The sequence below is a fragment of the Lithobates pipiens genome, unplaced genomic scaffold (genome assembly GCF_037356315.1).
Source record: "Lithobates pipiens isolate NorthernLeopardFrog02 unplaced genomic scaffold, aLitPip1_a1.2 Scaffold_18, whole genome shotgun sequence".
Classification (NCBI taxonomy): domain Eukaryota; kingdom Metazoa; phylum Chordata; class Amphibia; order Anura; family Ranidae; genus Lithobates; species Lithobates pipiens.
This window is the reverse complement of record NW_027507758.1, coordinates 22,686,968-22,700,037: the sequence shown is the minus strand read 5'-3', so window position 1 is coordinate 22,700,037 and position 13,070 is coordinate 22,686,968. Positions and strand designations below refer to the sequence as shown.

The window sequence follows — 13,070 nt, the reverse complement described above, 5'->3', positions numbered from 1 at the left end:
CATATATTGCTGAGATTTGCAGAAGTTCCATAGAGCTATAGGGGATACCAGGAGGAGTTATACAGAGGTATAGGGAATAATAAGAGGAATTATCCAGTGTCATAGGGGATAATAGGAGGGGTTATACAGAATTTGTAGGGAATAATAGGAAGAGTTATACAGAGCTATGGGTGTGGGGGTTGGGTGGTAATAGGAGGAGCGCTACATAATATTGGGGGTAATAGAAAGATTTATACAAAACTATGGGTAATAAATATGGCCAGTTATACAGAGCTATAGGGGAAAATTGGAGATGTTATATAGACCTTTTGAGAACAATAGGAGGGCAGTATTAAATAATAGAAGTTCTAAATACCGAAAAAGGAGCTATTGTTATAATGCCCTGTACACACGGTCGGACTTTTCGCCGGAAAATGTGCGAGCGGATCGTGTTGTCGGAAAATCCTCTTGTGTGTGTGGGCTCCATCAGACTTTTTCCGGATCTAAAATTTTCCGACAACAAAATCCGATTGTTTAAATTCCGACCATGTGTAGACAATTCCGACCGACAAAGTGCCACGCATGCTCAGAATAAATTACGAGATGAAAGCTATTGGCTACTGGCCTGTTTATAGTCCAGTCGTACGCGTTTTACGTCATCGCGTTCAGAACGATCTTATTTTCCGTCAACTTTGTGCGACCGTGTGTATGCTAGAAAAGTTTGGGCCAAAATCCGTTGGAAAAAATCAGACGGCTTTTGTTATCGGAAAGTCCGACTGTGTACAGGACATTATGAAAATTTAGGTGAAGGACTTGCATAAAGCACTAAACAACATAAAGAGGGCACACCAGTCTAGTGCATTACCGTCATATACCATTTATTAATTCATGAAGGTAAATATACTCAAAAACAGCTTAGGGCCGGTTCACACAGCGAGGCGCGGCGAGGCGTCTCCGACTTACCTCGCCGCGACCTGCGGGGACCTCAGCGGCGACTTGCAGAGGACTTCTGTATAGAAGTCAATGCAAGTCGCCCCCGAAGTCGCCCAGAAGTAGTACAGGAACCTTTTTTCTGAGTCGGAGCAACTCGAGTCGCTCCTCTCAGAACGGTTCCATTGTACAGAACGGGGGCGACTTGCGGGAGCGAGGCGAGTCGTGTCGCCTCGCATCGCCTCGCTGTGTGAACCGGCCCTTAGGTTAACAAGCGTATCAGTGAAGTCAAAGCCACAACTGCCAAATCTACAGCACTTAACCAACAGCTTGGGATGAAGCCATCCAAGTCCATTGTGGCTAACACATTTCTAGGTCTTCGCCAGAGCCATTGCTCTGATGCTGTTGGTTAGGTGCTGCAGATTTGGCGGTGGTGGCTTCACTGATACACTTGTCAACCTAATCTGTCTGTGAGTATAATATTTGCTTTTATGAATGAATAAATGCTATATGAAGGTAATGCACTAGGCTGGAGTGCCCTCTTTTTGTTGTTTTTTAGTGCTGTGCATGATGAGATACCCTTAGTCCTAAGATGGCAGCAAAGCATGGTGGTGCTATTTATTCACAAGCTGGAAGAGTGGAAACCTATCAGTCTTTGAGTGCAGGAGGTTGTCTCTATAGGAATTGCATAAAGTACTGTGAGTAATGTTATATTGGAATATGGGCAAAGTCATACCTTAAACTGGCAGTCTTTATAAAACGTGACGGGTTTGACAAATCCTGGCACTAGCCCATCCTAATAGGCTCTCCGGTGAGGACTTATTTTCATGGATGATGACCATGATGGAGCTGCAGTGTCATCTTCCTCCAAGTATCAGTTGCCTTCATATTTCATTTACTTGTGCGTAAGTTACTAAAGTACAAAGTGACTGAAGTATAGAAAATATTAAGTGAAAGGACCCCGAGACACTTGAGCGCACTGGGGCCCCATCATAGTAATACATGCTGAGCATACGACCATTGGATTAAACATTTGGGTTTGTAGTAGACTAAGGCTGGGTTCACACCATTGCGAATTGGATGTGGATTTCCCCAATCCCCGGGTTCACATATCTCTGCAGCAGGTCCTGTGCATCTTTTGGTCCATTTCAGGTCCGAATTCAGCCCAAAATTCGGGCTGAAATTGGACCTGAAGCGGTGAACCAGGATGCACCGGACTCCTGCTGTAAGCCGTATGCGGCTCATATGTGAACTCAGCCTTACAGGGAGTCAATATTTGGAGTGAAAAAGGAAATTTAGGGTCATTACAGTTAAAAAAAGTATTATTGAAGATACAAGGTGGAGTAATAAAGGAGACACAAGATGGAGTTAAAGTGAACTGAAAATAAGAAGTAATAGGAGGGATTATAGAAAGTCGTAGGGTAGAGTAATTTCACACTAGGAACACGAACAATAATAGAAGGGTTCGTGCTTCATATTTTGAGATGTTGAGCTATATATTCTCATGTTAATGAAGTCTAAGAGCCACATGTTTGAATCTGCGCATATCACGATGCATGGCTTTAAAAGGACTGAAATCTGCCTCTTATATCAGTATTGGGCATATTCTTCACTCCACAAGCCACTGTTGTAAAGCTTCTCAGAGTACACCAGGAGCCTTGGCCTTTGCACCATGTTCCTTGTGTCACTACAAGCTCTAGCTGGTGGACTGGCTTAACCGATGCATGCTTATACTTCAGCTCCTGCAAAGCCTGACAGCCGGTCACTCAATAAAGAGGGTCTTTCTGCATGTGTAAAACTTCACAATGTTATGGTCTAATTCTACAGTGAAAGGGAAATTCTTGTAAAAACTGAATCTACCAATAACTGCATGGGGAAAAAGAAGACCTGCCTATGGTTTGCCCACTCTAGGATAATGTCTCGTGTGCTGGCACCCTGTGGAGGACCTCACATGTAGGGTCTTGTGTAAAACCATGTCACACTGTAGTATTTGATCACATTTTAGGAGGACCATGCCACATTGTAGTATTACATCATTTTCATGGGGAATAATTTACATTATGGTATCTAAGGAGACATTGGTAGGACCATATCACGGTATAGAAAATTGTAGTATCTTATGCAGTCGAAAACAAAATAGTATGGCTCGAATGCCCCTCCAAACCGGTGTCAGTCAGATCAGTATGTGAAAAGACTGGTGCATGACAGACAGAATTGGCTTGTTAGGCTTCAGTAGCCTTCAACAAAATGGTGGCCATCTGCACACCGATACCGACTCCATGTTTCATAAATGTGGATGAGATGGGTAAAAGATGGCTTCAGCTACTGCTCTCCACCTGTAAAGAACTCCTCAGATACGATTAGCCCTTTTTGGGGCTTAATCATAGACGATTAAGCCCCGAAAATGTTGAAACACACCTGAGGAATTCTCTAAAGGTGGAGAACAGGAGCTGTAGCCATCTTTTACCCATCTCATCCACATTTATCCAACAGGAAGTTGGTGTCTGTGTACACCATTTTGCTGTAGTATCTTATGATTTAGCTACAGTACTCAAATAAGTATATTGATGGGTAAATAATGACATTTTATCCCTTAGCGTAGTCAAGACTAAAATTACAACGTATATGGGACTTTTCTGATGCCATCTAAAATCAGCAATACAAAATATTCAATAAAATCTATATTTATTACAAATGTGGTTAAAATTTTTTATTAAAATTGTGTGTTCTAACATACTTGCATCATTCAAAATGACCCATAGCGTAAATGAAAGCCTTGTCCTTTCCTAATTTGTTATATGCCATGCATTGTTTCCTTCTTTGTTCAACAAATTCATGTGATCTTGACTATGGATCAGGGGCGGACTGACAACTCATGGGGCCCCTGACAACTCATGGGGCAATAGGAGATTATGGGGCACCCGGGCAATAGAATATTATGAGGCCCCCAGGCAATAGGAGATTATGGGGCCCCCAGGCAATAGATTATGGGGCCACACAGTATATACACACACATACAGTATACACACACAGACACACAATATACACACACACAGTATACCCACACAGAATACACACATTGAAAAGGTACTGAAGAGGCGGGGCAGGTATAATCTTGGGATTTAAAAAAAAACACAGATTTTTACATACTGTCCCTGGTTTTATTGAGGCTGGCAGCCCTGATGGGGCCCCTTAGTGGCATGGGGCCCTCGGGCAGTGCCCGAGTGCTCGAATGATCAGTCCGCCCTTGCTATGGATCAAGTCAAGATTCAACAAGTTTTGCTGAAAAGCTTCATAAGAAGTATAGAGACATAGATGTCAGCAAAGTCTTTGTATAAATTTGCTATAGGAGTCAGACCATTGATATGTCTTTCGGTATGAGTCAACTTAAAAGAGGGAACATCACTACGCCAGAAGAAGACTAGTATTAAAACTGGCGTACCCTATTATGATGTCCTCCCATGCCGGGAGGACATTAGAGGCTTTCATTATACACTATAGGTCATTCCTTTTGAATAATGTAACTATGTTTGTGTATGCTGTTTTATTATGAAATTTTAAGCATGTTTTTAATAAATACATGTAATACAACCATATTGAATATTTGGTGTTGCTGATTTTGGATGGCACCAGTAAAGGCCCATAAAGCTAGTATCTTATGACATCTGTCAGGCAATGTTGTAAAATTGTCATGTTGCCTTGTTCCATGCGATTTCTGTAAGACCATGTCACCTTGTTGTATATAATTGTGAAATTATATTCCTATCTAATGTCTATGGCATGTCTGTAGAAATAGGTCACCTTGTACTAACTGTTGAGATGTTTGTAGAACAATGTGACTTTGTAGTATTCATGACATATCTGAAGGAACATGACTTAATGTACCATTTCAAGACATAATTGTAGAATTATGTCCCTTTGTAGTATCCATGACATGTCTGTAGGGACATGTCTCCTTGTTCTATCTCATTATGTATTTGTAGAGTTGTGTCCTTTTGTAGTGTCCAGGACATATCCTTAGGAATATCTCAACTACTATTTCATGACATATCTGTATGTTTATTTCACATTTCAGAGCCTCGTGAATCATCTGTAGGACCATGCCTTGCTGCAGCACCATGTCACATGTGTCAGACCCTATCCCATTGTATTAAGTCGAGGGACATTAGTCATCCCATTGTAGATACTGAGGTGATTGTAGAAACATGTCCCATTATAGTATCTCAGAAGACGTTTGTAGGAACATTTCCAATTATAGTATCTCAAAAGACATTTGTAGGAACATGTCCCATTATAATATCTTAGAAGACACCTGTAGAAACATGTCCCAATATAATATCTTAGAAGACATCTGTAGAAACATGTCCCATTATAATATTTTAGAAGACATCTGTAGAAACATGTCCCATTATAGTATCTCAGAAGACTTCTGCGGGAACATGTCCCAATATAGTATCTCAGAAGAAATCTGAAGGAATATGTCCCATTACAGTATCTCAGAAGTTGTTTGTAGGAACATGTCCCATTATAGAATCGCAGAAGACATTTGTAGGAACATGTCCCATTATAGAATCGCAGAAGACATTTGTAGGAACATGTCCCATCATAGTATCTTAAAAGACATTTGTAGGAACATGTCCCATTATAGTATCTCAAAAGACGCATTTAGGAACATGTCCCATTATAGTATCTCAGAAGACGTTTGTAGGAACATGTCCCATTATAGTATCTCAGAAGACGTTTGTAGGAACATGTCCCATTATAGTATCTCAGAAGACGTTTGTAGGAACATGTCCCATTATAGTATCTCAGAAAACTTTTGTAGGAACATGTCCCATTAAAGTATCTGAGAAGACTTTTGTAGGAACATTTCCTATTAGAGTATCTCAGAAGTGGTTTGTAGGAACATGTCCCATTATAGTATCTCAGAAGACTTTTGTAGGAACATTTCCTATTAGAGTATCTCATAAGGGGTTTGTAGGAACATGTCCCATTATAGTATCTCAGAAGACGTTTGTGGGAACATGTCCCATTGTAGTATCTGAGAAGATGTTTGTAGGAACATATCCCATCATAGTATCTCATAAGACGTTTGTGGGAACATATCCCAATGAAGTGCCCACAGGACATCTGTAGGACCATGTAACATTTTAGTATGTAGGATTATATTATATTGTAATATCTGTTGACACAGAAAAAGGCACTAGATTGACATTGTTGCTTCTTGTTGTACCAATATAGTACAGAGCCAGTCCACAAAAAAGCAATACTGAGATTTAGACTATACTTTCCTCAGTGGAGGTTACTACTGTTCTATATTATATTTGTCACTGATAAGAAGCGAGTCAAAATTGTGATGCCATCGGTAAGAGGAAGGTGAATGTCATTCCTGGTAATGGTGACAATGGCATAGTTTAGTGTTTCCTGAGAGACGGGCAGTTTTATAAAGTAATGTGAGCTGTAGGACAAATTTTAATATAACTCAGATGTAGGACAAGGTAACCTTTGAAAAAAGTGTTTTATTCGTGGTCATTTATGTCTAGACAGTAAAAGGTTGAGTTCTTACTTATAAGAAATAGAACAGTAATATGCTGAAGGCTTGTGAAGCAGTTGAGCAGTGTTAGATTGTGTAAGGATTGTTCAGGAGGCTGACTTGCTTGTGTCTCTCCGTCTCTTGGGGATGCTGCCACTTTCTGCTTTCTGCACTGTGCATGTATACGTGAATTCTCCGTACCTCATCTCACCTCATCTGTCTGTCTGTCTGTCTTCCTTCCCTCCTGTTTTTTGGACTCCTGCTCAATCCAGTCCAGCCACGGCAAGAAGAGCACAGTAAGGAGGGAGCATGCTTCTTAAAAGGGTTGGGGGGGGGGCATGGTCTTTTATAACTGCTTAAAACTATTTGTCATGACCTAAATCCTTGACTTGATCGTAATACATTTCTGTTACACACATTACAGACATAAACACAACATCCCCAATAAGATGGACCATTGTACATGAGCATAATCCCATTCTATTACACTGTATATAAAGAACACTACACCTTCAACATGACCAAACATTGGACATGATCAAAGTACATTCTATTACACTCTATACATAGGACACTTCACTTCCAACATGACCAACCATTGGATATAATCATAATACAATTCTATTGTACTCTTTGTTATAGGACACTACACTTCCAGCATGACCCACCACTGGACATTATCATAATAGAATTCTATTAAACTCTATACATAGGACACTACACCTCCAACATGGCCGACCATTGGACATGATCATCATACAATTCTATTACACTCTATACATAGGACACTACACTTCCAAAATGACCAACCACTGGACATTATCATAATAAAATTCTATTACACTCTATACATAGGACACTACACCTCCAACATGACCGACCTTTGGACATAATCATAACACAATTCTATTAAACTCTATACATAGGACACTACACCTCCAACATGGCCGACCATTGGACATGATCATCATACAATTCTATTACACTCTATACATAGGACACTACACTTCCAACGTGACCCACCACTGGACATTATCATAATCAAATTCTATTACACTCTATACATAGGACACTACACCTCCAACATGACCGACCATTGGACATGATCAAAGTACATTCTATTACACTATATACAGTGCCTTGCGAAAGTATTTGGCCCCCTTGAACTTTTCAAACTTTTGCCACATTTCAGGCTTCAAACATAAAGATATCAAATTTAAATTTTTTGTGAAGAATCACCAACAAGTGGGACACAATTGTGAAGTGGAACGAAATCTATTGGATATTTTAAACTTTTTTAGCAAATAAAAAACTGAAAAGTGGTGTGTGCAAAATTATTCGGCCCCTTTACTTTCAGTGCAGCAAACTCACTCCAGAAGTTCAGCGAGGATCTCTGAATGATCCAATGTTGTCCTAAATGACTGATGGTGATAAATAGAATCCACCTGTGTGTAATCAAGTCTCTGTATAAATGCACCTGCTCTGTGATAGTCTCAGGGTTCTGTTGAAAGCGCAGAGAGCATCATGAAGACCAAGGAACACACCAGGCAGGTCCATAATACTGTTGTGGAGAAGTTTAAAGCTGGATTTGGATACAAAAAGATTTCCCAAGCTTTAAACATCCCAAGGAGCACTGTGCAAGCGATAATTTTGAAATGGAAGGAGTATCAGACCACTGCAAATCTACCAAGACCTGGCCGTCCCTCTAAACTTTCAGCTCAGACAAGGAGAAGACTGATCAGAGATGCAGCCAAGAGGCCCATGATCACTCTGGATGAACTGCAGAGAACTACAGCTGAGGTGGGAGAGTCTGTCCATAGGACAACAATCAGTCGTACACTGCACAAATCTGGCCTTTATGGAAGAGTGGCAAGAAGGAAGCCATTTCTCAAAGATATCCATAAAAAGTCTCGTCTAAAGTTTGCCACAAGCCACCTGGGAGACACACCAAACATGTGGAAGAAGGTGCTCTGTTCAGATGAAACCAAAATCAAACTTTTGGCCCACAATGCAAAACGATATGTTTGGCGTAAAAGCAACACAGCTCATCACCCTCAACACACCATCCCCACTGTCAAACTTGGTGGTGGCAGCATCATGGTTTGGGCCTGCTTTTCTTCAGCAGGGACAGGGAAGATGGTTAAAATTGAGGGGAAGATGGATGCAGCCAAATACAGGACCATTCTGGATGAAAACCTGTTGGAGTCTGCAAAAGACCTGAAACTGGGACGGAGATTTATCTTCCAACAAGACAATGATCCCAAACATACAGCAAAATCTACAAAGGAATGGTTCACAAATAAACGTATCCAGGTGTTAGAATGGCCAAGTCAAAGTGCAGACCTGAATCCAATCGAGAATCTGTGGAAAGAGCTGAAAACTGCTGTTCACAAACGCTCTCCATCCAACCTCACTGAGCTCCAGCTGTTTTGCAAGGAAGAATGGGCAAGAATTTCAGTCTCTCGATGTGCAAAACTGATAGAGACATACCCCAAGCGACTTGCAGCTGTAATCGCAGCAAAAGGTGGCTCTACAAAGTATTAACGCAAGGGGGCCGAATACTTTCGCAAGGCACTGTACATAGGACACTATACTTCCAACACAACCAACCTTTGGATATAATCATAATACAATTCTATTACACTCTTTATGTAGGACACTACACTTCCAACATGACCCACCACTGGACATGATCATCATACAATTCTATTACACTCTATACATAGAACACTACACCTCCAACATGGCCAACCATTGGACATAATCAGAATACAATTCTATTAAACTCTATATATAGGACACTACACCTCCAACATGGCCGACCATTGGACATAATCATAGTACATTCCATTACACTATATACATAGAACACTACACCTCCAGCATGACTGACCATTGGACATGATCATAATTCAATTCTAGTAAAGAGTTAGTTCACCTTTAAGGAAAAACTGTAAAGGTAAATAGACACTGGGCTCCCCCCCATGCCCCCTTCGGTCCCTGCTGTACTTACCTCTAGAGTTGCCGAGCTGTCAGCACCCCGGCAGCCGCTCCAGTGGTCCGGAATTTTGAAATCCCCATTCTTCTCTGTGCAGCGCTTCCAGGCCAGACCAGATTGATTCACTATTGCGGTGCTGGCCAATTAGATTCAATCTGGTCCATCTGGAAGCACTGCACAGAGAAGAGTGGGGATTTCAAATCCTTGGACCGGCTGCAGGGGTGCTGACCGCTCATCAATCCTGGTGATAAGTACATTGTATATAAAGTGTTCTATGTAGACAATGTAATAGAATTGTATAATGGTCATATCCAATGGTTGATCCAACATGACCAACCATTGGAATACGACCATAATACAATTCTATTACATTGTATACAATAAACACTATACCTCCAACCTGACCTGATCATAACATTGGTCTTAAAACTGAACTCCAGGATATGCAAATATTGTCTTCCAGGTCTGTGAAGTAATCCAGTGTGAAACTTGTGCAGAAGCTTCCTGTAATAAAGACTGGTCACTGCTGTGTATTCTCCTTGTACAGGGTGACTGGTCTTGTCCCCGCCCCCCTCTGCAGGCAGCCTGTAGTGGGTGGGGCCTGCTGGGTCCCTCCTACAGCTCTGCTCTCTGTACAGGCTATGTACAGCACAGTGATGATGTCACTGCTACTTTTACTAGGTTATATTTGTGCTTGCAAAGAAGTATATTTAAAGTATATTTTATGGAGTATTTTGAAATGATCACTTTTGTGCCCGCGGTTCAGCTTTACTTGTATTACATTTATTACATTATACACCGTTGGTTTGAGAACAGTCCTTTATTGTACAACTGGTCAAGCAGTAGAATTCCATGCCACAAGAGGTAGTAATGAGAAAATCAACAAAGGACTTTAAAAGGTGGTTGAATGATATTTTTTAAATTGATAATATCCTCAGTTACACTATATTATCAAAAGTATTGAGACACCTGCCTTTACACGCACATAAACTTTAATGGCATCCCAGTCTTAATCCGTAGGGTTCAATATTGGTGTTGGCTCACCCTTTGCAGCTATAACAGCTTCAACTCTTCTGGGAAGGCCATCTACAAGGTTTAGGAGTGTGTCTATGGGAATGTTTGACCGTTCTTCCAGAAGCACATATACGAGGTCAGGCACTGATGTTGGGTGAAAAGGCCTGGCTCGTAGTCTCCGCTTTAATTCATCCCAAAGGTGTTCTATTGGGTTGAGGTCAGGACTCTGTGCTGGCCGCTCATCCATGTCTTTATGCACCTTGCTTTGTGGAGGGGAGATTATGGTGTGGGGTTGGGTATTGTGGGGGGTATTTCAGGGGTGGGGCCTCTTAGTTGCAGTGAAGAGATCTCTTACAGTGTCAGTATATCAAGACAGTTTGGACAGCTTCAGGTTCCCAACTGTGTGGGAACAGTTTGGGGATGGCCCCTTCCTGTTCCAACATGACTGCGCACCAGTGCACAAAGCAAGGTCCATAAAGACATGGATGAGCGAATTTGGGGTGCAGGAACTTGACACTTGTAAAGAGAAGAGCTCAAGGTTCAAGTTTGACAGGTCTAGTAGCAGCAAGAAAGCTATTGCTAAAACAACAAAAAAAGTGGCTTGTCTGGGCCAGGAACCTGTACCATTGGACCACCAAAGAATAAGCAGATAAAAGCAGATACAAGTTTATACCTTTCCTTCAGAGAAGTTGCAATCATAGCCACAGTGTCATTGAGTAGAGCTTTCTATACCATCAAAGAGCACTTGGGAACTGGAGGAAACTGACAGGAGCAGGCCTGGGAGACCTAAAGCCACAACCGAATCAGAAGACTAATTTCTTAGCCCTTGTACACACGGTCGGACATTCCGACAACCAAATCCGTCGGATTTTGTCCATCGGATTTTGTCCGATGGATTTTGTCCGAAACTATTGTATACACACGGTCGGACGAAGTTGTCAGAAAATCTGATCGTTCAGAACGTGATGACGTTATTTTGTTACGATGGGACTACGTTCAGGCTAGTAGCCAATAGCTTTGATGTAGGAATTTGATCTGAGCATGCGTGGCACTTTGTCCGATCGGAATTCTCTACACATGATCGGAGTATGTCCGATCGGAGCATTTTGTCGGAAAATTTTACCAACAAGTTGGAAAACTTGGTCCGTGGGATATTCCGACGCAAACAGTCCGATGGAGACCACACACAGTCGGAATATCCGACAAAACGGTCCGATCGGACACATTCTGTCGAAATCTCCGACCGTGTGTACAAGGGCTTAGAGGCAGCAACTTGGGTGACAGGTGCTTTACTGGAAAACAGCCTCAAGCACAGCTTATCAATGGTCAAAGTATATTTCACTTTCAACTGAAGAGAAGACCTCAAGGTTCAGGAAGTAAATCTCTTTTTTTAGCTGTGAAGAAAAGAGCTCAAGGTTCAAATTTGACAGGTCCAGTAACAGCAAGAAAAACTTTGCTAAAAAACAAAATAAAAAAAGAGGCTCATCTGGGCCAGGAACCAGCAACAGTAGACCACCGAAGAATAAGCAGATAAAAATGTAAGTCTTTCCTTCAGAGAAGTTGCAAAGAAAAGCCACAGTGTCATTGAATAGAGTTTCCTACATCATCAAAAGGAACTTGGGAACTGGAGGAAACTGACAAGACCAGGTCTGAGAGACCCTGAGCCACAACAGAATCAGAAGATAAGTTCCTTAGAGTTAACAGCTTGGGCGACTGGCGCCTCGCTGGACAACAGCCTCAACCACAGTTTATCAATTTTTCTAAATGAATCTCACTTTTAACTATGGAGAGAAGACCTCAAGGCTCGGGCTTGACAGGTCTAGCAGCAGCAAGAAAGCCATTGCTAAAACAACAAAGTAAGAAAAAGTGGCTTGTCTGGGTTAAGAACCAATGCTAGTGGACTGCCGAAGAAGGCAGCTTGAATGACTTGCGCCTCATGAGACAACAGCTTCAAGTATGGTTTGTCAATGGTTGAAGTAAATCTCACTTTCAACTATTAGGAGAAGACCTCTAGGTTCAGAAAGTAAATCCCACTTTCAACTGTGAAGAGAACAGCTCAAGTGTCAAGTGGGACCGGTCTAGAAGGCAACAAAGTCATTGCTAAAACAACAAAAAAAAGTGCTTGTCTGGGCCAGGAACTTAGAATATGCAGATAAAAATTTACGTTTTTCCTTTAGAGAAATTGCAAAGCAAAGCCACAGTGTAATTGAGTAGAGTTTCCTATGCCATTAAAAGGAGACCCAAGCAGAATCAGTAGACAAGTTCCTTAGAGTCAGAAGCTTGGGTGATGGTCAACACTCTGGACAACAGCCTTAAGCACAGCTTATGAAGGGTCGAAGCAAATCTCACTTTCAACTATGAAAAGAAGACGTCAAGGTTCAATTTTGACAGGTCTAGTAGCAGCAAGAAAGCCATTGCTAAATCATCAAAATAAGAAAAAGTGGCTTGTCTGGACCAGGAACCATTGCCAGTGGACCAAAGAAGAAGGCAGCTTGAGTGACTTGAGCCTCACGACACAACAGCTTCAAGCACAGCTTATCAATGGTCAAAGTAAATCTCACTTTCAACTATGAATAGAAGACCTCTAGGTTCAGAAAGTAAATCTCACTTTCAACT

At 41.5% G+C, this 13,070-nt stretch overlaps 1 protein-coding gene across 3 annotated transcripts in view; it reads left to right on the top strand.

The window, feature by feature from the left end:
• The window catches only part of TTBK1 (tau tubulin kinase 1), a 145,140-nt gene that overhangs the window by 42,244 nt on the left and 89,826 nt on the right, over window positions 1–13,070 (top strand). Inside the window, exon 2 of one of the 3 annotated variants that reach the window (XM_077485464.1) lies at window positions 6,715–6,738. The exons of the other annotated variants lie outside the window; for them this stretch is intronic. The gene's annotated coding sequence lies outside the window, so the exon portion shown is untranslated. The remainder of the gene's footprint in view (window positions 1–6,714; window positions 6,739–13,070) is intronic. 3 annotated transcript variants of the gene reach the window in all.